Source organism: Vicia villosa, linkage group LG1 (genome assembly GCF_029867415.1).
Source record: "Vicia villosa cultivar HV-30 ecotype Madison, WI linkage group LG1, Vvil1.0, whole genome shotgun sequence".
In the NCBI taxonomy this organism is placed as follows: Eukaryota; Viridiplantae; Streptophyta; class Magnoliopsida; order Fabales; family Fabaceae; genus Vicia; species Vicia villosa.
In genome coordinates this window covers 181,503,961-181,527,602 of record NC_081180.1, presented here as the reverse complement: position 1 = coordinate 181,527,602, position 23,642 = coordinate 181,503,961, and the positions used below count along the sequence as shown (strand labels likewise).

Genomic DNA, 23,642 nt, shown 5'->3' with positions numbered 1-23,642 from the left:
TTTTATTTGACTTATGCTTATGTCTGGATATTGCTATCTTGTATATATTTTGAATCGATACTTTGGATATGTTGTTGACGGCCATGTTGCCTAGATTTGATTTGGTTTAGCATAATTGGATATGTTATTTGAGTTCGGTAGATGAATATAGTATGGGATATATTCATTGAAATTTTTGAGTTATAATTCTTCCGCGTGCGATATGCATAATTTATGAAAGCATGATATTTCAAAATGTGTTACGATATGATTAGTGCATGTTGGTATGTTTGTTCTAGGTTTTCATTGTGATGAAAATAACATGTGACGCCTCTTTGATTGTATGCATACTTTACTCTGTGAATAATATGTTATATTTGGGATTAGAAAAAGGGTGTTACATTAGTGGTATCAGAGCATGGTCGACCAGTTGGTCAAGGTTATTACTGTCTTTTATCCCGTTGTATTAGATTTGTGTATTTGACACGATCGATACTGTTTTGTCTGTTTGGTCGTTGGATGTCTTAGGACAATGGCTGTAGGAAGGAATGTTGACATTAATGTTGAGGCAGTGATGAGGTGGACTGGTGCGATTGGACAAGCGCCACAAGAGAGTGCTGGTTATGGAGGAAAGGATGAGTTATGTGCTTTTGGAGACTTCCTAAGGTGCAATCCGCTGATATTTGAAGTAGAGTATGGACCGGACAAAGCACAAGCATGGATGAGAGAAATTGAGAAGATCTTTCAAGTCATGATTTGTACTGATGTACAGAAAGTACAGTTTGGTACTCACATGCTGATGAAAGGAGCTGACGATTGGTGGAGTAATATTGTGTGGAAATTTAAAAGAGAAGGTATTGAAGTTACTTGGACTCTTTTTCGTGATGAATTTTTGGGAAACTATTTTCCAGAAGATGTGCGTGGAAAGAAATAAGTGGAGTTTCTAAAGTTGAAGCGAGAAGGAGGACAGTTCCGTGAGAAACCGTATGATAACAAGAGGAAACAATTTGGTTTTGGAAAGAAGCTAAGTGGGGGAGGGACTCCTACTCCACTTAAGTTTTTCAGATGTGGTGTTGAAGGTCATCGTGCTGTTGATTATGGTAAGAATTATGTGACATGTTTCAAGTGTAACAAGATTGGTCACAAAGCACACAAGTGTAGAATTGGTTCGAGCGTGACTTGCTACAACTATGGAGAGCAAGGGCACATTAGTACCAAATGTGATAAGCCAAAGAAGGAACAAGCGAAAGGAAAAGTACTTGCGTTGTCTGGTGCTAAGACCACTGTTAAGGAAAGGTTAATCTGAGGTACGTACTTTATTATTGATGATAGTGCAACGCATTCTTTCATTTCTTTGGATTGTGCTCTGAAGTTGGATCTTGTTTTACCTGTTATGCGTAGAAGTATGGTTATTGATACAACTGCTGTGGTTTTGTTTCTACTTCTTTTGCGTGTTTGAATTATCCGTTGAGCATCTTTGGTAGAGATTTTGGAATTGATTTAGTTTGTTTTCCATTAGACCAATTTGATGAAAATCTTGGTATGAACTGTTTGGAGTTGAAGCAAGTAATTTTAATCTTAAGAGGGATTTTGGATCTTGGAGTTTTAGGTGATTTCGAGTACAAGTTCTTAAGGAACGCTATTGTAGTTTAGTAACAGAGGTTTATGTTCCATCATGGTTGTCGGCTACTATTAACAAATTGAGGACTTGATCACCCTTAATCTATTGTTGATAGGAGACGAGATCGTATTGGACGAGATAGACTTGTCTTACAAACTTGGTAGCATGTAAAGCGATTAAGGAGAAGTTGAAGAGTCGATTTGAGAAGAGGTTTATTTGTATGAGTGTATAGTTGTAAAGTCGCGCCTATTTTGTCGAGTAAGAGGGAAGAAGGTTCTATGAAGTAATGTTTCTTGAGGATATTTTGATTTTAAGAGTGACGATGACCATACTGAACATTAAGGATTGTGTTATCGGTGCTAATAGGGAAGAGGTTTTATGTGAAGCTTTCTGAATGTGAGTTTTGGTTGGAAGAAGTGAATTTTCTTGGGTAGGAGATTTCGAGATGAGGTGTGTTGATACAGATATCGACAAGGAGTAGTTTATGCTTCAAGGCAACTTAAAGTTCATGAGAAGAATTATTTGTTGTATGAATGGATGTTATCCGCCATTGGGTTTGTTTTAGAACTTAAGAGGTATTAATTGTTGGATCGAGATTCGAAGTGTTTAGTGAGCACAAGAGTTGCAGTATTTGTTTGATTGAAGGAATTGAGTAGGAGGCAAACGAGATGGTTAGAATTCTCAAAGGACTGTGATTTTGGTTTGAATTACCATCTTGGAAAAGCGAATGTTGTAGCCGATGCATTGAATAGTAAATCATTGCATAAGTCTATGTTGAGGATTCTAGAATTGGAATTTTTGGAACAATTTAGAGATTTGAGTTTGGTTTGTGAAGCGACGTCTTCGTGTGTTATGCTTGGTATGTTGAAGCTTACGTGGGACATTCTAGATGAGATTCGAGAGGGTCAAAAAATGGGATTTAGAATTAGTTAACAAGATGACATTGAGGAAGCAAGGAAAAAGGTAATAACTTTCCGATTGGTGAGAATAGTGTTATGAGGTGTTATGATCGAGTTTACATTCCTGATGTTTCGAATTTGGAAAAGAGAATTTTGGATGAAGGGCATCGTAATGGTTTGAGTATACGTCATGATGTTACTATGATGTATCAAGATTTGAGGAAATGTTTAGTGGCAAAGTATGAAGAGGGATATAGCGGAATTGTGTATTTGAGTTGGACTTGTCAGAAATCGTTTAGTTGGTGCAACAATTATTCTATTCGAGTGGAAGTGAGATAGTATCTCTATGGATTTTGTTTCGGGTTGCTGAGAACATCGAGTAATTGTGAAGTGATTTGGGTCATTGTGGATAGGTTAACGAGATGTGCTTATTTTATTTCAATGAGGATGGATTATCGGATGGAGAGACTTGCTAAATTTGACATCAAGAGAACGATGTGTTTGCATGGTACTCCATTCGAGTATTGGAGTGGCATCCTTGGAAGCTTGTATGATTGAAGATGTGGAATGTTTTGTATTGGTATGAATCTGGAGAGAGTAGATGTGGTTTTAGTGTTGAGATGGTTGTGTCAATTGAATTTTCGAGGACGAAAATATTCTAAGTGGGGGAGAGTTGTAACATCCCGGTTTTTATTAATTATATTAATAATTATATTATTTGGTGTGTTTAATAATTATTTGCTTAATTTAGTCATTTTTTATGTTTATCGAAATTTTCGCGTTTTAGGACGATTTAGTCGGTATTAGTTCGGGATAGCGGATCAATATTTAATCAAAAAATTTAATATTTTTAGTATTAGAAATATTAATGATTTAATATTTAGCGTTTTGAGAATTTTCTGAGTAATTAAGATTAGACCGGAAATATGAGACATTGAGTTATTAGAGGATTTTATCTGTATTTATTTTATTATATTATTTTATTTTACTTGGTGTGTTAAATAATTATTTAATTGTTATGAGATATAATAATTAATTGAATTAATTAATTTTGTGTATAATTGTGTTTATTGGGTTTAATGGGTTAATTAAGTTATTAGAGAAATATAATTAATTGGGCCTAAGTAGTAGAAATAAAATATGAAATTAATTTGTGGGTTAAGCCCATTAAAAAAAAAGATAGTAGGAAAGAGTTAGGTCATTGTTTCATTTTTCATAACTTTGGTAAGAAGAATAGAAGTGAGAGGAGAAGAGAGCATAGAAGAGAAAGAAGAGAGGATTGTAGATTCTTGAAGAGGGTGGATTAAAATTAAAAGGTAAGGGTGTGAATCCAAGTTATTATAAGTAGATATAAGTGGATAATGATGATTGAGTTAGAAAATGCATGATTTGGAATGGGTTAGATACCATGAAGTTAGGATTTGGGGATTTGTTATATTCTTGAAAACCCTAACATGAATCTATGTTTCAATCTATGAAATTGATGATTTATATATGCTATGATGTTTCTATATTGAATTCCATGAATGGGTATGTGTATAGAACATGATTTAGTGCATATATGTATGTTTAAGTTTCACTTGAAAATGGTTGATTTGGAATTTTGGTGAAAATTAATGGAGCTTAGAATCTTGTTTTTATGATCCTAATAGTTGCTATATAATGTATATAGGTTGTATAACTATTTATTTCATGAAAAATGATGGATTAACATGGTTTTATGGTGAAAAATTTGGGCTGGACAGTAGTATTTTTACAACAGCAGACAATATTTTCGCATTAGCAAACAGTATTTTCGTAACAGCAGTTTTTTGGTTTTTGACAGTATTTCCGTAACAGCAAATTTTCTGGTTTAAAAAGCATTTTGAAAAACTTATAAATTCAATAACTTTTGACTCGGGTGTCCGTTTGATGCGCCGTTTGGACCGTTGGAAAGCTAAAATAAATTCCTATCTTATTAAATTGGATTGAAAACCATTAGATAATAATTTAATATAACTTATATTTTTTGTATGTGTTTGATCGGTATGAATTGATAATGCTGTTGTATGCTACATGCAATTAGTTGTATGTATTCGAACTGTATGAGCCAATGATGATGCCTTGTGATGAATTAACAATAATATGCTGTTATTAAGAAGTTGAATTAACCGTGTCATGTTATATCTTTTGATCTGTAACTTCTTTTAGGCACAGTTTGAAGCATTAGGAAGCAAATGTTATTATCTATGTGCTAGGATAGAATTGGTTGGCACTTATTAAATTAATTATGATGTTGTTGTGTGAATAACATGTAATTACGTGTATGTGAGTTATGAATCGATGAATCATGAATAACATTTGTTGATATGTTATGTGGTATGATATTCATGAGGTGTGTGAGTGACTGTATGCTATTTAAATGCAATTGTGGAGAATGATTAGTTGATGACTTAATCGTTATGTGATAGTGTATGTCATGGATTAATGTTAATTGTGGATAACATGTATTGGTATTTTGTACCATGTGCTAATTGTGATATTTGGAAACGATGAATGCTAATTGTTATGCATTGTTGTAATTGTCGTATGATAAATGTGTTTTGTACGATGGTGGAATCATTCAATTAGTTGAATTTTGGTAATATGCTTGGATGTTAAGATTATATGGATAATTCTTAATTGCATATGTTTTGGTAATTGTATGTATACATGATGCTTAGATTTAGCAAATGTATATGTTGTTTTTGGAGAATTGTAGAGAATGACATTGATTGGCTTGTATGCTATATGTTATTATGATTGATAAATGCTATGTGAATGCTTTATTGATGATATATGCATGTTGTGCAACGTTTGGTGGATAATTCGAATTGTGCGAATTATTGTGGTATGAGGTATGTTAAGATTGTGTGATATTCTTAATTGCATATATATATATATATATATATATATATTGTAAGTCTTGTTGCACATGCATACATGGTGGCGTTGAAATAGAAGCGGTGAAACTTTGGGTTCACATGGTTGACCTTGATCCTCGATCGGAAATAGAGGTGGTGAAACTTTGGGTTCACATGTTGGCTTGGATTCTAGAGGTAGAATTGGAAGCGGTGAAACTTGGGTTCACAATGGTGGCTTTGGTCTTGTCCGGATCGGAAGCGTGGCTTGGATTCTAGATATTGAATCAAAAAGCGGTGAAACTTTGGGTTCACATGGTACCACATGCATTGAGTCACATTTATTACATTCGAGTCACATTGTATGCTATGTGATTGTTTTTGTATCAATGTGAAATTTTTGTGTGATAATTGATATATGGTGTATGAATGTATGTTTTGAGAAGAGTGATGAATTGTGAAATGTATTCTTGTTGTGTTTTGCATTTCCCATTATTATGTTTATCTATAATAATTTGAATTCTCACCCTTCTGTTTGAATGATGTTCATCGTGACATCGTGCAGGTTCCGACGAGTAGTAGCTTGTCCGAGGATTTAGCCGAGGAGCTCCTGAGTTTGTTGTTTGATTAGGTAGCAAGTCATATGCTCTGATCATGTAACACTTGGGGGGTTTTATTTGACTTATGCTTATATCTGGATATTGCTATCTTGTATATATTTTGAATCGATACTTTGGATATGTTGTTGACGGCCATGTTGCCTAGATTTGATTTGGTTTAGCATAATTGGATATGTTATTTGAGTTCGGTAGATGAATATAGTATGGGATATATTCATTGAAATGTTTGAGTTATAATTCTTCCGCGTGCGATACGCATAATTTATGAAAGCATGATATTTCAAAATGTGTTACGATATGATTAGTGCATGTTGGTATGTTTGTTCTAGGTTTTCATTGTGATGAAAATAACATGTGACGCCTCTTTGATTGTATGCATACTTTATCCTGTGAATAATATGTTATATTTGGGATTAGAAAAGGGGTGTTACAGGATGCTTTTAAGAAGCCCGCGGGTCCTTGTACGAATCCCAAGAGGAGGCTATACGAGGGTCCTTGCATTGTAAGCCCAAGAGGAGGCTATGGTAGGGACAATCGAGGGTCCTTGCATTGTAAGCCCAAGAGGAGGCTATGGGAGGGACAAGTCGTTTGTATGAAGACCAAGAGGAGGCATGGTATAGTTGGTTTGAGCTCTTAGAGCGATTTCACCGGGAAACCATACTCTATGTCCTAACCTAGCTAAGGGAGATTCTTTGCACGAAGCCCAATAAAAGGCTATGGGGAACCTAGTGTTGTACTAAGTTGAACAAGTATATATAACCTGAACAAGCATATGAACAAGTATGAACAAGTATATGAACAAACATGAACAAGTATATGAACAAGTACATATATGACAAAGTGTGTGTGTACATTGGAGTTTATGAAGGAAATATACCTTTAAGGATGAACGGCTTGTCAAACAAGGTTATGTACACGGGAATTGGGACTTATACTCGGGGAGAGGCCCAATGAGTTTATTCAAAGCTATGTAAACAAATATTTACAAAGGGGGTTGGGACTTATACCTTAAGGGAGGCCCAGGAAGATTTTGAAGAAAACCCTAATTTTTGATTTGTTATTCGAGGGTTTAAATCAAATTGATCGAGGTATAAAAAGACAGGTATATATAGAATGAGAAAAACCTAACTTTATACAAGGGAATGGGACTTATACCATAAGGGATGCCCATGTTTTATTTTATAAAACATGGTTGATTGATTTGTTAACAGACGCGAGGTTTCGTCGTTTGAAAAACTTTGATCGCTTGTTGAAAACAGTTTGAATTTTTTGAAAAAAGTCAACTTAATTAAGATAAAGACAAAGCTTATACCTAATTAAGACCTAAGTGATTAGGGTTTGATCACAAAATATTTACAAGTGATTAGGTTTTGAAAATCAAGTGAAAAAACAATATTTAAAGTATTAAAAAAACACTTAAAAACAAGTCATTTTAAACCTAATAAAATTATATCAAATAAATATTATTTTTGTGATTTTTTTGGATATTCATAAAATATGTATATTAAATGAGAAGTGTACAAAAAATGAAGTAAAAATGATGAATTTTGATTGGTTAAAACAATTGTTGAATTTGTGTAAAAAATGAAGAAAAATAGTGTTTAAAAAAAGGTTTTGGTCCCTAAGGGTGTTGAACCCACGACCTGGAGGTTACCAACCAAAACACTTGCCAACTGAGCTGCGCGCGCAGCTTGTAATATACACGCTTCCATTTAATTATATTTGAAAAACTGATATTTGAATTTCTGAACAAAAAACGCGCCAAGAACATAACCCCAATTTGAATTTGAAAATTCTGAAAACTGAATTGTTTGGATCAAGTGAATAACCTATCTTGCTCGATTTTTCACAAGGAACATGATGGTACCATTTAATAACATTTATTTTCACTCTAAGATCATTGATTTTCTAGAAATCGTGAAGAACCCTAATATGACAAATCATTGTGAAATCGTGTATGATCATGATATGATGCAATTGATTGAGGGTTATTATTCAGTGATGGTGCAGAAACAAGATGGCAAAGCAATATTTCATTTATGATGCATGTATGATGGAGTTTGAATTTCAAAGCACTTACCTTCAAAACTTGCAAAACTGGAGATTGAATTCGTGCCTGGAGGTGTTACAGATGTTGTTTCTTGAATTGGACAGCTTCAATGGACCTTATGGAAGGTGTTTGAATGCTTGGAATGAACTGAATTCACCTGAGTGTGGCCATGGTACCCGATCTGCAATTGCTTGGAGTGAGGTTCGAATTTGATGATGGAGGTGTTTCAGGTTGATGATGAGTGTTTGGATCATTCATATGAAGTGTATTGATGATGTTTGAAGTGTTACTTTGGGCAGATATGAACTAGAATGAGAACTGGCATGATGAGGTTCAATATATGTTCATATGGTGGTTGAAGAGTGATTCTGAGATTTAGGGTGTTTTGGGGTGTGTGAGTGGATCAAACACATCCCATATGATGTTTATGAGATGTTAGAACCATCAATTTGGCCATAACTTCAAGGGTTTGGAGGTTGGAATTTCTACCTCTTTGAAACTTAAGAAAACTTGCAATTCAAGAAAGAAGAGAAAACCTATGCTTTGGAAGGTTTTGGTGTGATTTTGAATGGAGAAATGACCTCTATTTATAGGCCAAGAATTCTGAACTCCAAGCTTTGCAAGTTGATAATATCTTTGGTGATTTGGCATTAAGAGATAAAATGGCATCTTTTGCATTAAATGCAAAAGGTTAAAACCTTTAACCATGGTTAAAAATCTCAAGTGTTTGGAGATTCTTTCCTATCCAATCTTTAATGCTTTGATCTTGCCCTTTGGAGTTGCAAGAGGTCATTGCTTGTATTATAGGTCATATAGTGTTCATAACTTTGTGAAAATGGTTTGAAATTTTAAGCTTAAGGACCTCTAATGACAAAATTCAAAACCATAGCTCCACTCAATATTTTTTCATGCTCTTGGTCATTTTGGAAAGCTCTTGTTATGTACTTCAAATCCCTAGTTGGAAGCTTCTTCAAGATCTTTAAGGAAATGGGTGAAAAAGATCCATGAACTTTGGAAAAAATGAAGTTTTTAGTGAATTTTTCAAAAGATACCAACTTTGAAGCTCCATATCTCTTAAATGGTTAATCTTATGGAAAAAAATTATATGTGACAAAGTTGTTTATTGGATCAAAATCTACAACTTTCATGTTGGAAGTTTTTTTTTCAGTTTGTAGGTGAAATTTTGAGATATTCCCTTCCAAAGTTTGGAAAAAACCCTTGAAAATACTTAGAAAAAAGTATGAAAAGTCAAACTTTTGACTTTTTGATTCTTGATTGATTTTATTGATTTTTCTTGATCAAATGACTTCAAATATCATATATTGATGAATTAAAACTTCAAAAGTCATGGTTGACCAAAATTTCCAAAAAGTCAATGGTGATCTTGTACAGTCGACTTTTTCAAGTGAATCGCGTTTCTGGAGATTTCAGGTGAATCAAGCTATCCTCACCAAATGAATGGTATGAATGGATCTCATTGATGTATTAAAGGATCTTGAGCCATGGTTTGAGTTGTGGCACCATGTCCTGATTAAAAATTCAGTTGTTCAGGTGAATTAGGCCAAAAACCCTAATTATGAACCTGATGAAATTGATGACTGTGGCTCTTGAATTGAAGTACAATTTCCATTGGATATTGACATAGGGATTATTTGAGGATGATTGAACCCTTTGAGTGATGCCTTTGAGCTTTTTAAGGGTTTCCCAAATGTGATCCCTGATTTCAGTCCCTGATAGTTCAAAATTCCATTGTGATGACCTGAAATTTCACTGTTGATTAATCCTTGTGTGGGAGATGTCTTGAGCAAATAGATTAGGTCAAGATGATGCATTTGGGTTATTGAGGTAATGTCCCAAATCATTAGGTCAAATCCTGAGCAAAAGTCAGGAGTATGCTGTCTTCAGTCAAAACCCTAATCTGGTTGATTCAAAGCTTTTGAGCTTGTTGAAATGAATCTTTGAGGACCAAATGCTGATTGTTGATGAAGATGGTTCTTTTGAGATGAAGGGAGAACAAAACCATAATTGATTGTTACTTGTAATGATGAGTGATTTCTTGATTAAAACCTGCTGAGTCACAAGTAGCAAACACAAGCTATGCAATTTGTTAGAGATGCAAATGATGCATATGCAATGATATGAGGTGGTATCTTAGGTCAAAAATTGGGGTATGACAATACCCCAAAGCATAACCCTAAAAAAATATGATTTTTTCCCTATTAAACACTTTCTAAACCGCCCAGACCGCGCTTAGCGCGCAAAACCGCGCTTAGCCTACTCAACAGAAAAATGAAATCTTATTTTGGGCATAACTTGAGAACCGTAACTCCGATTTGCGCCCGGTTAGAAGCATCGGAAAGCTTATTCCATGCTATATCTAACAATGAATAAATGACAACCAAATTGATGATTTTTATCATCCTTATTTTAATCCTTATCCGCCGATGAATTGGTAAAATCGCGTGCTCGCCGCCGTGTCTTCGACACTTTATTCCTCAAAGCTTCGAACACGCATAGTTACCTATTAAAAGACAACAAAACTATCAAACGGTATATATTTACACAAAAACGTAACAAAACATAAACGACACAAATATACACAAAAACAGGGAATTATTCAAACGGTATTACAAAAAGTATCGATAAGTGCCACTATTTTCATACACAAAATAACTAAATTTTGACACTCATCAACCTATATGAATTTTGAGATGGTGCCGTCTTAAAGTGAGAGTTGGAGTTTCTGTCATGAAAAATTCATGAAAACAGGAAAAGCACATGGCCATAAATAGTGCTAGGCGAGATATGAAGGCGAAGAAACTCTAAAAGCACATGGACATAAATTGCGTTGTCTTTACTAAGGTTAAGTTCAAATCAAAAGATACCTAACTGTATTAACACTTTTATCTTCTATATTCTGGAATTGAATTTTTCATTATTAGAACAAGTGGGGGATTGTTGTAATTAATTTAATAGAAATTACAAGTTATGTTCTAAAATGACAAAATGGTGAAAGTGAGTAAATGCTAATAAATGCATGTAATAAATTTGCACATTGGAAGATTCCCTCACTTTGAAAGTCTTTATAAAGAGTTAATACTATTAACTCAACAAAAAGACAAAAGAGGATAAAGTGCCACATTGACAAATGTGGTGGTCCTGTCGCGGGGAAAAATCGTATCTTTTTCGGGATGAGACACCTGATGCCTTCTTTGGGCTCGAGTGCTCAAAATATTATTTTTCTTTTGTTTCGACCAAACTTTTTATTGTTTCCAAAGTAGGAAAAGGAAAAAAGTTGCAATAACCTAAAAAGTGGGGGAGAGATTCCGGGTAAGAGGGTTTGTTATACGAAGGGAAGGTATTAGCACCCAACGTATCTATAGTACTCTATAGGTTTCTTTGCTATGTTTTTCATTCTATATTATTGAGGAGGTTCTTTTGAGATAGGTGGGACCTAGGGTGTTTGTTTGATTATGCTCGCAAAGATCATCGCAATCTTCTGCATACATATCCCTTAGAGGGAATCAGAGCATCTGTAGCTCGGGGTCTACGGGTGCTAAGGTTTGAGTGGTTTGAGGGAGAAGTTTTGCTCGCCAAGGATACGACCTTGTGCCTACGTATTCTCAAAGGGATGTTGAGAAAGTCAAAGCAATCGTAGTTCCCACTGATGCTAGTGGAAGCAAAGGATAAGAGACAAATGTCATCTAAATGTTCGATGTATCTAATCTATATCATCACATACATTTGTTTGATTTTTCTTGAAAATCTTTTCATTATAAGCCCCGGGCCATGCCACTTATGGTGCTTAGAATGATAAAGATGTTTTTTAGCTAGCCTTGTGGCAAAAACTTTCAATGAAGTCAGCCTTGTGACAAAAAGTTTTGATTAATCAGCCAGCCTTGTGGCAAAAGTTTCAATGAAGTCAGCCTTGTGACAAAAACTTTGATTAATCAGCCAGTATGGTGGCAAAAAGGTTTGATTGATTAGCCAGCCTTGTGGCAAAAAAGTTAAGTTGATTGATTGATTGATTGTTTGTGATGATATAGAAGAGATACTCCTATCATAGAGATGATAAATGTCTAATCTCCTAGGGTATTTGATTTGGATATTGGAGATGCTTATAAGAAGCCCGTGGGTCCTTTTACGAAGCCCAAGAGGAGGCTATCCGAGGGTCCTTGCATTGTAAGCCCAAGAGGAGGCTATGGGAGGGACAATCGAGGGTCCTTGCATTGTAAGCCCAAGAGGAGGCTATGGGAGGGACAAGTCGTTTGTACGAAGCCTAAGAGGAGGCATGGTATAGTTGGTTTGAGCTCTTAGAGCGATTTCACCGGGAAACCATACTCTATGTCCTAACCTAAACTAAGGGAGATTCTTTGCACGAAGCCCAATACGAGGCTATGGGGAACCTAGTGTTGTACTAAGTTGAACAAGTATATATAACACGATCACAAATATGAATAAGTACGAACAAATATGAACAAGTACATGAACAAATATGAGCAAGTATGAACAGTTATATATGACAAGGTGTGTGTATACAATGGAGTTTATGAAGGAAATATACCTGTAAGGATGATCCGTTTGTATGCACGGGGGCTCGGGACTTATACTCGGGGAGAGGCCCATTGAGTTTATTCAGAAGCTATGTAAATGAATATTTACAAGAGGGCTTGGGACTTATACCTACATGGAGGCCCATGGTATTTTTGGGAAGATTTAAAGAAAACCTTCATTTTTGATTTGTTATTCGAAGTTAAAAATCAAATTGATCGAGGTATGTACAAAAAGGTGTATGTACAATGAAATACCTAATTTCATGTAAGGGAATGGGACTTATACCTATGTGGAGGCCCAGATTGATTTTTGAAGAAAAACCCTAATTTTGATCTTGTTATTCGAGGGTTTAAATCAATTTGGTCGAAGTATAAAAGATAGGTATATACAATGAAAAAAACTAAATTTATACAAAGGAATGGGACTTATACCATAAGGGATGCCCATGGTATTTTGAAAATCAATTGATCAATACAAAGATTTAATCAAGAGTTTTTGAAAAGAAAAAATCAAAAAGAAAAGGTTTATTTGTTTTAAAACGGTGATCGCTTGTTTTTTAACAGTTTGAAATTTTTGAAAGAAATCAATTTAATTAAGATGAAAGCAAAGATTATACTTAATTAATACCTAAATGATTAGGGTTTTGATCACAAAATATTTACAAGTAGTTAATTTTGAAAAGAATCAAATGAAAAACAATTTTTAAAGTATTTAAAAACACTTAAAAACATGTCATTTTAAACCTATTTAAAAATGTATTAAATAAATATTTTTTTGTGATTTTTTTGGATGTTCATAAAATATATATATTAAACAAAGAGTGTGCAAAAAATGAAGTGGAAATGATGAATTTTGATTGGTTCAATTAATTGATGAAGTTGTAAAGAAAAATGAAGAAAATAAGTGATAAAAAAAATAGGGTTTGGTCCTGCCAGGGTTTGAACTCACGCCCTCTCTCTCACCAACCAAAACACTTGCCAACTGAGCTGCGCGCGCAGCTTGTAATATACACGCTTTCATTCAATTATATTTAAAACTAACATTTGAAATTTCTGAACAGAAAATGGCGCCAAGAACACCATCCCCATTTGATTTTGAAAATTCTTAAAACTGAGTTGTTTGTATCAAGTGAATAGCCTATCTTGCTCGATTTTTCACAAGGAACACAATGGTGCCATTTAATTTCATTTATTTTCACTCTAAGACCATTGATTTTCTGATGAACACGAAGAACCCTAATTCTGAGATTGATCATGAAATCGTGTATGTGCAAGATAATTAGCAATTGATTGAGGGTTAATGATCCATGCATATGCAGAAACAAGATGGCAAAGCAATATTTTATTTATGATGCGTGTATGTATGAGTTTGAAGTTCATAGCACTTACCTTAAAAAACGGCCAAATTGGAGATTGAATTTCGAGCTAGGGGTGTTACAGATGCTTTGTAATGATCTGGATAGCTTCAATGATGATTATGGAACATGTCTGGATGCTTGGAGTGAACTGAATTCATCTGAGCAAAGCCATGGGAGCCGATCTGTAGTTGCTTGGAGTAAGGATCGAGCTTGATGATTCTAATGTTTTAGGCTATATGTGAGTGTTTGGATAGTTCATATGTGACATATATGAGGTGTTGGAAGTGTTAGTTTGGACAGAATTGAGCTTGAATGGATTTTGGCATGATAAGGCTCATTTTATGTTCATATGGAGGTTGAAGAGTGATTTTGAGATTTGAGGTGTTTTGGGGTATGTGAGTGAATCAAACAACTTCCATATGATGTTTAGGAAGTGTTAGAAGAAACACTTTGCTCAGAAATTGCAAGAGATGGAAATTGCAATTCTTCCTCTTTGAAACTCATGAAACTTGCAACTTAAGAAAGAAGAGAGAAAACCTATGATTATGAGGTTTTGGTGTGATTTGAAGAGTGATTTGAACCTCTATTTATAGGCCAAGGATTCTGAATGCAGAGCTTTGCAAGTTGATCAAAGAATGGTGATTTGGCATTTGGAGATAAAATGGAATCTTTCACATTAAATGCAAGATGGTTAAAACCTAAACCATGGTTAAAATTGGCTATGCTTCTTATCTCTTTCCCATCTGTCTCAAATCAGAAAATATATTCCAATTATTGCATCTATGCATCATTACTTGGATCATAGACCATATGGTTCAAAACTTTGGACATTTTTTCAAGTGAAAATGATCACTAAATGCATAATTCAAAGCCATAGCTATGCTCCACATTTTTTCATGCTCTTGGACATTTTGGAAAGCTCATGTTACACACTTCAAAACCCTAGTTGAAAGTTTCTTCAAGACCTTTAAGGAAATGGATGAAAAAGATCCATGAACTTTGAAGAAAGTGAGATTTTAAGTGAAATTTTCAAAAGATACCAACTTTGAAGCTCCATATCTCTTAAATGGTTGATCTTTTGGAAAATCATTTTATGTGACAAAGTTGTTTATTGGATCAAAATCTACAACTTTCATGTTTGAAGTTTTTTTCAGTTTGTAGGTGAAATTTTGAGTTATTCCCTTCCAAAGTTTGGAAAAAAATAATTGAAAAACACTTAGAAATTTTTCTAAGTATGAAAGTCAAACTTTTGACTTTTTGATTCTTGATTGATTTTCTTGATTTTTCTTGATCAAATGACTTCATATATCATATATTGATGATTCAAAACTTCAAAAGTCATGGTTGACCAAAATTCCCCAAAAGTCAATGGTGATCTTGTACAGTTGACTTTTTCAAACGAATCGCATTTCTGGAGATTTCAAATGAACCAGCTATCCTCACCAAATGAATGGTATGAGTGGATCACATTGAATTATTAGAGGACCTTGAGCCATTGTTTAAGTTGTGGCACCATGTTCTGATTAAAAAGTCAGTGGTTCAGGTGAATTAGGTCAAAAACCCTAATTGTCGACCTGATGAGATTGATGACTGTGGATCTTGAATTGAGATGTAATTTCCATTGGATATCGTCATAGGGATTATTTGAAGATGATTGAAACCTTTGAGTGATCCCCTGGAGCTTTTAGGGTTTCCCAAATGTGATCCCTGATTTCAGTCCCTGATAGTTCAAAACCCTAATCTGATGATTTGAAATTTCACTGTTGATCAATCCTGGTGTAGGAGATGTCCTGAGCCAATGGATTAGGTCAAAATGATGTACTTGGGGTCTTGAGGTCATGTCCCAGGTCATTAGGTCAGATCCTGAGTAAAAATTAGGAGTATGCTATCTTCAGTCAAAACCCTAATCTGATCGATTCAGAGCCTTTGAGCTTGTTGAAATGGATTTTTGAGGACCAAATGTTGATTGTTGATGAAGATAGTTCTTTTGAGATGAAGGGAGAACAAAAACCTAATTGGTTGTTACTTGTACTGATGAATAATTTCTTGATTAAACCTTGCTGAGCACAAGTAGCAAACACAAGCTATGCATTTTTGTTAGAGATGCAAATGATGCATATGCAGATGATATGAGATGGTATCATAGGTCAAAAATTGGGGTATGACAGGTCCTAAGCATTATGCCACTTGTCCCAATCCTACAACCACTCGCCGGTGTTGCCACCGGCGACACCGGCTCCTACTCCGGCTCCGACTCCGACTCCGGGGGCGTGGGTGTATAGGCGCTAGTGGCGGCTTGTAGACGACACTTGAGCACTTAGGCACGTCGCATTGGAGCGATTGGGTTATTCGCGGCGTTAATGAGGCGGCTCCAACAGGCAACGGCTGGCCTTCGGCCGGTTGTTACATTTTGCTCAGTGTCCGTGATTTGAATTTTGAATCGGAAAGTTGGCAACTGTTCACATAATCATGCAGAAGTGAAACCATGCAAATGGGGGATGAACCAGTGTAAGTGCAACCGTCATATCTTTTGAAAATATATTGTTTCATCAAGGGTCGCCATCTTTGAAACTAATATTTTCATGGCCTATAAGAGGATGATTCCGCATTCAGAAATCACATTACAAAAAATCCAAAAATCCTCTAAATAATTCCAGATCGTTCTTCGCTGCATTTGAGTTTTCGCCGGTCTTGCGCAAACTCGATAAGGCTGAATTATCCTGGGTATTCCTGCATCGAAACTCTAAGACATTCGGGAGTGCTTGAAATACTATAAGAAAAGTGATTCCATTCACGATTCTAGCCTCGGTCCTTTCGATTGAAACATATATTTTCTAACACTTATCAATGGCGGAGCTGAAAAATTTCATTCACAATTGGCCCAAGGTTCGTAACAAACATACTAGAATAAACGTAGCGGTGGTGTGGCTTGCAACTGTGTGGAGTTTTTGGCTTAATAGGAACGAAGTCATTTTTAACAACTCTGACTTCAATTTAAATGAATGCAAGACAACAATAGTATTTAGGTCCTGGTATTGGATGTCGTCCTACTGTAATATGTCGCTTGTCTGTAACTTTTCTTATTGGAACACCAATCCCCTCCTTTGCTATAGAGGATGATTTGTATGTATATGGGTGGAATATCCCTTATACTCCCTTATATTGGATTACCTATTAAAAAAAGATTCAATTTATTTTAAATGACTTATTTTTAATGTTAAATTTAACAAAGTTAATTGACTAATGCAAATTAAAAATTACAGTATTTACATTGGAAATTAACTCATTCACATATGAATTTCTTTTGGACAATATTGAATTTATGGCATTTTTTCGTAACTTTGAGTTAAGCTCTTCATTTATCTGAATAAGATAGTAAATAAAAAATTAAACAAAGTGAACAACAATTAGCAATCTAACATTGTCATATAAATATTGTTCAACATAAACTATCAGGAAAAGAAAAAACAAAAAATTTACACATTTTTCAATCATACCTAGTTATTTATAAACTAATTAGCTTTCAACTAACAAATGTCATAAAAAAAATTATTTTAATTATACTATTGACAGAAAAAACAATAAATTTTATAATCACTTCAATGAAATTGATATTCAAAGTATTAAATTTGTTTTCAAGTATGACCACGCACAACATTAAATTGGTTTTAAATCAAAAAATTGAATTTGTAACCATACATAAATTGGTTTTAAAAAACTAACCATATATTAAACATTTATTATTCTAAAAAATAATCAAATTTAAAATTAAAACCTATTGTCACGAATTATTGTTGACATAAATTGATAGAGTAAGAATTAGAATTAAATAAATATTTTAGATATAAAATTAAAAGTAGAATTTATATTAGTATTTTATTTTATATTATTCTCTAGAATGTTCTTAGGATCTTTAAATGTTGTTGAATTGGACTTTAATTAGTATTGAGCCTTTAGTTTACTATCCATTAGTATTATTATATATATGTAGTGTCTTTGACACTTGAAAATCAATCAAAGAAATCAAAGTTATTTTTATCTCTATTTCCTTAGTTTATTTTAATGTCTTTCTCTTTTTATTGTTGAATCCTAAATTGATAGTTTTGGTAGGATAGCTTCCTATCAATTGGTGCTTTCATCCATGTACTCAAATCCTCCTATGGATTATCATTTTCATACACCTTCATATCATCCATGGAGTATTCCTCCTACCTATCTCACAAAGCCCTCATTTATATCTCCTACCACACCTTCATTTCCATCTTTTCCATGGGAACTTTTTACACCTTGTTACACTCATGCTGGATCATCATCACCAAAGTTGTATCAAAATCATGGGTATTCACCACATCCCACCTCATCCTAACCCATATTCATCATCTGCTTATTCATATGACAACAATAATTATCATCAACAACTCCAACCAGCAAATACCTCTTCCACACTTTTTCATCAATATCAAATCCATCCTAGAAATAAAAGATATTTTGATAAGTATCTTCATGTGACCCACCCCTGTTTTAAGAAAACATCTCACAAGACCATATCAGCTACCTCTCATTACCAACAAAAACCTAAAATTTCATGTCCAGAACAAGAAATCATCCAAAAACTGCTACCACCCTTGAAACCACCCGAACTCACCTTATCCCAATCACCACAACCAAGCGAAGTCACCGAGGAAGCCACGAGCAATGTTCTTAACAGCATCTTCTCTTCCATACGCCCCCAACACACCCGCGAACACCCTTTCACAAAATTCTCCAACCACTTCCCAATCTCAAAAACCCCCAAACACAAACCCCCTAAAATCTGCGCCGACGTCAGCTATGAACCCCGCAACACCACCTCCGATGACAAAATCCGCGAAATCCTCAAAAACCGCGACTTCGACTCCAAATTCAGTTTCAACTTCGACATTGATTGCTTCACCATTAGGTCAATCTCAACCCTAAAATCAGAACCGGAACCCACGCCTACACCAACTCCTTCCTCTTCTTCTAAACTCCGTTTCCGACAACCCACTCTATAACAAGATAGATCTCGGAACTACGTACTCATGCGTCAGAGTCTGGCAGCACGATAGAGTCGAAATGACCGCCAACGATCAAGGAAACCATACGACACTGTCTTATGTTGCCTTTACAGATAGTGAAAGGTTAGTAGGTGATGCCACCAAGAATCAGGTCACAATGAACCCTACCAACACCGTCTTTGATGCGAAGAGGTTGATTGGAAGGAGAATCAGTGATTCTTATGTTCAGAGTGATATGAAGTTTTGGCCTTTTAAGATTACTTCTGGTCCTGGTGAGAAGCCTATGATTCGAGTTAACTATAAGGGTGGGGTAAAGGTGTTTGCTGCTGAGGAGATCTCATCTATGGTTTTGATAAAGATGCGTGAGATTGATGAGGCTTATCTTGGTTTGACTATTAAGAATTTTGTTGTTACTGCACGTTCTTACTTTAATGATTCTCAACGTCAAGCAACTACAAATGTTGGATTTATTGCTGGCTTAAATGTTACGAGGATTATCAATGAGCCAACTGCAGCAGTTATTGCTTATGGGCTGGATAAAAAAGGGTACAAGTGCTAGTGAGAAGAATGTGTTGATTTTTAATTTTGGTGGTGGTACTTTTTATGTTTATCTTCTTACTATTGAAGAGGGTATTTTTGAAGTTAAGGCCACTGTTGGTGATACCCATCTTGGTGGTGAAGATTTTGATAATGGGATGGTTAACCATTTTGTTCAAGTGTTTAAGAGGAAGAATAAGAAGGATATTAGTGGAAACCATATGGAACTTAGGAGGTTGAGAACAGCTTGTGAGAGGGCGAAGAGGACTCTTTCATCAACTGCACAGACAACCATTGAGATTGATTCTTTGTATAAGGGTGTTGACTTTTACACCACTATTACTTGTGCTATATTTGAGGAACTTAACATGGATTTGTTCAAAAAGTGTATGGAGCCTGTAGAGAAGTGTTTGAGGGATGCTAAGATGGATAAGAGCACTGTTCACGATGTTGTTCTTGTAGGTAGTTCCACTAGGACTCCTAAAGTTTAGCAATTAATGCAAGACTTCTTCAATGGGAAGAAGCTCTTCAAGAGCATCGACCCAGATGAGGATATTGCTTATGGTGTTTCTCACCAGGCATATATTTTGAGTGGTGAAGGAAACGAAAAGGTTCAAGATTTGTTGCTTTTGTATGTCACTCAATTGTCTCAACGTTTGCAGACTGTAGGAGGTGTCATGGTTGTATTGATCCCAAGGAACACAACTATTCCAACTAAGAAAGAGCACTCTACCTATTTCGATAACCAACCTGGTGTCTTAATTCAAGTTTATGAGGATGAGAGAACAAGAACAAAGGATAGCAACTTGTTGGGAAAATTCAAGCTTTTTGGAATTCCTCCAGCCCCTTGTGGTGTTCCTCAGATCACTGTTTACTTTGACATGGACGAAAACGGTATCTTGAACGTCTCTGCTGGAAACTCGGTTTTTCCTCGAACGGCTTGCAATGTTGCTCCTTGGATACTTACTGTTGCTGCTAGCACGTTAGACAGAGAATTCAGTTCAAATATCTACCTCGGAAACTCAAAAGTTTTGAAGGGTCATTTCTTGGTTGCATATTTTAGGGGCATATAAGAGGGTGCACCTGATGTTAAAATATGGTTGCAGACTTACAATAATGGAATATGGCAACCACCTATAGTCAAGTGATGTATGACCACACACAACATTAAATTGGTTTTAAATAAAAAAATTGAATTTGTAAACATACATAAATTGGTTTTAAAAAACTAACCATATATTAAACATTTATTATTCTGAAAAATAATCAAATTTAAAATTAAAACCTATTGTCACGAGTTATTGTTGACATAAATTGATAGAGTAAGAATTAGAATTAAATAAATATTTTAGATATTAAATTAGGAGTAGAATTTATATTAATATTTTATTTTATAATGTTCTCTAGAATGTTCTTAGGATCTTTAAATGTTGTTGAATTGGGTTTTAATTAGTATTGGGCCTTTAGTTTACCATATATATATATATAGTGTCTTTGACACTTGAAAATAAATCACAGAAATCAAAGTTATTTTTATCTCTATTTCCCTAGTTTATTTTAATGTCTTTCTCTTTTTATTGTTGAACCCTAAATTGATAGTTTTGATAGGATAGCTTCCAATCATAAATGTACCTCTCACTTTCAAGTATTCACTTTGTTATAATCTATGAGCTGCACTAACAGTAAAAACAAACTCATCAGGACATAAATTGTAAGATAAACATGGGTGCTGGAAGAAGATGAAAGGATAACGAATGACGTGGTTGATATCCTGGCCGTTTAACATCCACCAACATAGGTGTATTCAATTAAACACAGAAATTGCATTTTATAATAACAAGCCAAATCGGCTTTCGTGTGTTTCGTCGGTAAGTATCGTCGTACCAAATAGCAATTCTCTTTTAAATAAAACACTGAATATTATTTTTACTCAAATCATGGTTCAATTGTATTATGTTGTAAATTTTGAATATATTTCAAGAATTTTAAATAGTTTTATCTCATATTAAATAAACAAATATAGGAAAATATTTTAAATATTAATTATTAGTATTATTATTAATTATTAATTATTTTGTTTTATGATTGGTCAAATAATTTATCAAATCCATTACTCCATCTTTCTCTACCATTTTTTGACAAGAAATAGACATAAAAAATAGAATGCAAAAATACATGTTAGTTGCAGTATAATATAGTTGCAGTCCATAATATAGTAGTAGTAAGAAACATGTTAGTTGCAATCCTTAATATAGAAGTAGTAAGAAACATGTTAGTTGTAGTCCATAATTTAGTTGCATTTCATAATATAGTTGCAGTCCATAATATAGTAGCAGTAAGAAACAATACAAGTTGCAGTCCATAATATCATAGCAGTACAAATATGTTAAACAATTGATAATATCACTCCAACAATATTAGTTCAATAATATCAGCCACATATTAATTCAATAATATCATAATACCAGTTCCAAATACATGCCACAAATTAGTTCAATATAAGTCTAAGCATATCAGTATAACTGACACTTGTAATATTTCAAGACATACGGTTCAACTTCAGCCCTGTTGGGTAAAATACAAACTATGGCATGGACACAAACAAGAAATGCCACTCAACGCCCATTAACGACAAGCATGGTAAAATTGTTGCAAGTTCACCTCATAAATGTCAACCCCATTTGTGACACTAAAAAGGTTGAATGCATCATCTCTATGCCAAGTTAGTGTCCAACCTCCAGCTGCGCGCTTTAACCTCTCTATTATTTGTTCAACCCTAGGACAAAGTGTGTTTCTAAATTGGCTCATGAGATTCTTTTGTTTTACTAACCTAAATGTGATATAATGCTTCAAACCTTCAATTAAAGTAATAATCGGCTTCTCTCTGTACTCTAATATAGCCATGTTGAATTCCTCACACATGTTATTCACCTGCAAATCACAATGACTATCCGTGCAGTATGCAGACCTTGTTCACATGAAAGGTCTTATTTCCATCATGTTTTTCCATGTATCTCAGTTTATATCCTTTATCTTTTGCATGGATCTTTCCCAATCTGGCACAACTGTTGTCCTAGCTGCCTGCCAAAGTAGTTCTTTCATGTGTCCACTCGAATACTTTTTTTCCCAATTTTCGTACAAGTGTTTAACACACATCTTATGTTCTATGTTTGGTCCCAAGTCAGCAATAGTTGGTACCAACCCCTACAAAAACATAGAATAGTCAATAACATAGTTAAAAGCAAAAATAAGTCTCTTGTTCTGAAATGTATAACCCCTAATTTTCAGCATAAGATACACAAAATTAACAAACACAAAATTTACAACAACTTGATACCTTTTGCTGGTCTGAAATGAATCCATATGACATTTGCAACAAATTATTCAGATCTTCTAGTAATAAATCCAAGAACCATTGCCATGAGTCTCTTATCTCCGCTTCCATCACAACATATGCAATCGGGTAAATATGATAATCTCCATCTTGTCCTACTACAGTCATTAGTTGACCACCAAACTCACCCTTCAAGAAACATGAATCCAAACCAATTAAAGGTCTGCATGCATATGCAAATGCAGCTTTGCACGCCTCAATACACATATATTCTCTCAAAAACACGTCCTTTATTAAAAACACCATACTTAATAATCACTGTAGTATCCATATTAGATCTCCTCAATTCCTCGGCATAATTATTTAACTTATAGTATTGCTCAGTCTTAGCACCTTGAATTAGTTCTAATGATCTTGTTTTGGCCCTATATGCTTGAGCTGAGGAGAGCTTCACACCTCACTTCTCAAATGACTCTGCAATCAATCCTTTTGGCCTCATCTCAGGTGTATGTCTAAGGATTGGTATAAACTTCTTAGCTAGCCACTCAATTTCAACTTGTCTATTCTTAGCAGTCCTACAACAAGTATGATCATTAGTCAGGCTCACTAACTGCCAAAATTGATTGCCAACTCTTTTACTAAATCTCATGTGAAATGGATAATCCTTATCACACCTGATAACTATTCTTTTGCAATCATTTTTCTTGAAGTGCAAGTTTTTTTCTCTCCATTGCAAATGTCTTCATAGAACCTCTAACAAACTATTTTGTGGCGAA

The 23,642-nt window shown here is 34.6% G+C and overlaps 1 pseudogene; it reads left to right on the top strand.

Annotated features, from left to right (window-relative positions):
- Window positions 1-20,605, top strand: part of LOC131660598 (heat shock 70 kDa protein 1-like) — a 33,879-nt pseudogene extending 13,274 nt beyond the window's left edge.
- The last annotated feature ends 3,037 nt before the right edge of the window (window positions 20,606-23,642 follow it).